The following is a 3,473-nucleotide window of genomic DNA, read 5'->3' on the forward strand; positions in this document are numbered from 1 at the left end:
TGAAAGTTCTGGCGTACGCGGACGACGTTGCCGTTTTTTGTACTGATCGAGATAGCGTGCGCGAGGTGGTCACTGTTGCATCTTCTTTTTGCAAAAAAACGGGGAGTTTGATTAACTGGGGAAAATGTGCTGGTTTTTGGCATGGTAACTGGGACGCGACGCCTAGTGTTTTTTTGAACATCCAGTGGACGGCCTTGCCTGTCAAGTACCTTGGGGTGCCGCTCGAACATTATCGAGACAGCTCGCGGTATTGGAACGAGGAGACGGAGAAGGTCCGGACAAAAGCGGAAAGTTGGAAGGGTCGTGAACTCTCGATGTTTGCACGGGCTACTGTATGTAATATTTTTTTGATAGCGAAAGTGTGGTATGTCTTGCAAGCGCTGGCTATGTCGCGTATCAACGTGCAAAAGATACACAGAGTATTTGCAGTTTTTATTTGGGGATCAGTTTGGGAGCGCTCTTCCCGCACGAATTTGTTCCGTTCAGTGCGATGCGGTGGGTTAGGACTGTCTCACCTGTTTATCCGACAAATTGTGTCTCGGTTTATTTTTCTCCGTGATCAAAATGATGTTTTTTTACGCACAGTTATCCAAGTAAGAATGCGAAATATTCTACCAGAGTTTGTGGTGTCATCGAGTACCGAAGCGAGTGGCAGTGTCCGTGGTTACCTGCGAGAAGTTCTTTTATCTTTTAAGATGTTGAAGGTGCGTTTTTCTTTAGAATACCTGAGTAATGTAACGCGAAAGAGGTTGTATAAAGATTTAGTTGACGTCTTATTGCCCGTACCCCTTTACAAATATCTATATTCGCAGGGAACGGGTCAGGATGTACTAAAAAGAGTTAAAAGAATGCCGATAAAACCAGCGGTTAAATCCTTTTTCTTTGGTCTACACAGCGGCACACTCCCTGTGAAGTCGTGGCTTGAGAGTAAGGGGATATTTGTTCCATGGACAACCAACTGCCTGCTCTGTAAAAGACCGGAGACCATAGAGCATGTCTTCATTGAATGCTGGGACGCAGTTTTTTATTGGGATATTCTCCAGCGCACTTTAAAAAAGGACTTTCCTGTAACACCGTTTGGTATTCGGTTTTTGCCCCTCGAAAATGAAGGTGGGGTTCCGTACGACATGATTATGGTACTCGGTCTTCACAGTATTTGGAAAACGAGAATGGCTGTGCGCCATGCGGACGTCGATGTACGGTCAGTGCCAGAAAACTTTATTGAGAGCGTGGCATACATTCGAACAGTTCTTGCGGCACAGCCTGAACCCCCTGACTGGTTGCCGCTTCTAAAAAAGCTGGTGTGCCTTAAACGATTTTAAATGTAACCGCGCTGGTCTAGCGGAGGTTGTCGGTTTCTCTTTTAACACTCTCATGTGTGTACTTGGTGCAATTGTCAAAACAGGCAATAAAGAAAAAAAAAAAAAAAAAAAAAACTCCTCGTTAGTATAGTGGTCAGTATCCCCGCCTGTCACGCGGGAGACCGGGGTTCGATTCCCCGACGGGGAGCATATTTTTTTTTCTTACACCCAGTTTTTGGTTTTACTTTATTGAAAAGTCCATGCTGCGGTAGAGTTCCCGTCCCGCTATTCCCGTTTCTCCTCGTTAGTATAGTGGTCAGTATCCGATTCGACTTCCGGCTGCCGAGCGCGACGGACGTCTTATCATGAGCTCCGTCGGAGCGGCGATAACGGCTAGCACTAGCCGGGAATCAACTGTTCAGCCAGGAAACAACGCCCACCAGGAATACAGGATGCTTCTGCCCACGCTGCCAACAGGTCGGTCTTCTTTTAATGCTGTCATTTTGCACTGCGACCCGTCGGGGAGACCCTATAAAATCGACGACTTCGCCGACGCACTGAAGTCAGCCATCAACCTCAAGGACATTGCCGGGTTTGGTGCTTACCAATATAATCACGTCTGGATACTCACTCTACACAACATGTTGGCGAAGGAAAAAATGGTGAAAGTGCGGCAACTCGTCATCAAGGGAAAAACGTGCGTCGTCATCGACCCCAACACCAGGGAGAAGACCTTCAAGGTACACTGGCTGCCTACGAACGTTCCGGATGAAGCAGTCGTGCAAGCGTTCACCAGTTACGGCAAAGTGAAGAAAGTCGCGAGGGACAAATGGCGCCGACCTGGTTTTGAAGAAATAGAGACAACGACCAGAACCGTAACGATCGAACTGAAGGAAGGCAACACGGTGGATTGCATCCCCCACCAAGTCACCGTCATGGGAGGCCCTGCGTTGGTGTCAATTCCAGGTCGGCCACCATTGTGTCTCCGATGCCAAAAGGTTGGACATTTGCGGAAACAATGCCGGACGCCATGGTGCAAAGTGTGCCGCACGTTCGGGCACGAGGAGGACGACAGCGTCCAGAGCTACGCGTCCAGAACGAGAATGGCAGTTCAAGAGGACGAGTTCGAGCACTACATGGATCAGGGCGACATGGACGAGACGGGCATCTCTGGCGGCCCCGAGAACTCGGGGACTCCGGGAGGTCAGGAGGCTTCAATCAACGCATCCTCTGTGGCCACGCACCCACCTTCCCAACAGCAACCGGAGCAGCAGCTGGAGCGACAGGCTCCACTCCAGGACGACCACGCCACACCTCACTCTGAGCAAGCCGTCCTGCAAACGCAGCCGGAGCCCCAGGCTCCGGTACCGGTCGACGACAAGATGGAGCTCGGAGAGGCCTCGAGCAGCGAAACGACCATCAAGCGCAAGGTGAAGGAAACCGTGCGAAACAACGCAGCCGACCAACGCTACACCATCGTGAGTGGCAAGCGATGGAAAAAAACGGACACTGTTCCATCTTCCCTTAAGCCGGTCGAAGTCGGAGCGTCGTCACTTGACAACGCATCTGCCCTGAACACCCCGTGATCCCAAACCAGGACTTCCCAGAAATACGTCAACCGGTAGGAAAAATTGTCCGATTTGTTTGCTAGCTCACACTCTAAAAGGCTTATTGTGCACCCCGGGCAGGCGGGATGGGCTATCCCACAACTTAATCATGACAGTCGTTGGTACGATTAATGTAGTAAGTCTCGTCGCTTCCATGCGGAAGCAATGGCTTTTAGATTTGTTGCTAGAAAAGCGGATCGATTTAGCCTGTGTCCAAGAAACTAAAATCGAAACAAGGGAGCAAGAAGAAAGCACGCGTGAATTTTTCAAGAGACATTATCAGGTTTTTGTTTCGCACTCGAGCGGAAAGAGCGGCGGATGCGCGGTGTTCGTTCGCAGGAAGCATTTCTTGAGAGTATGCCCTGATATAGGACATGACGATTGCGGCAGAATCAGCTATGTCGACTGCATTTTAGCGAACACTTTGATAAGGGTGATATGCTTGTACGCGCCAAACAACATGAGCGAGCGGAAAAGTTTTTTTGAGCTGATTAACTCGGCAGTTGATACGCCAGCGAAGGTCATTCTAGCTGGGGATTTCAATTGTGTTGAAAGCTCCGAAGAT

At 49.7% G+C, this 3,473-nt stretch overlaps 1 non-coding gene across 1 annotated transcript; it reads left to right on the forward strand.

Moving 5' to 3' along the window:
• Nucleotides 1-1,437: 1,437 nt before the first annotated feature.
• Trnad-guc lies at nt 1,438-1,509 on the forward strand. Its single transcript has one exon. It is a non-coding gene; the product is annotated as a tRNA-Asp (tRNA).
• The last annotated feature ends 1,964 nt before the right edge of the window (nt 1,510-3,473 follow it).

This window comes from Ixodes scapularis, unplaced genomic scaffold, assembly GCF_016920785.2.
Source record: "Ixodes scapularis isolate PalLabHiFi unplaced genomic scaffold, ASM1692078v2 ptg001080l_1__unscaffolded, whole genome shotgun sequence".
Taxonomy (NCBI): domain Eukaryota; kingdom Metazoa; phylum Arthropoda; class Arachnida; order Ixodida; family Ixodidae; genus Ixodes; species Ixodes scapularis.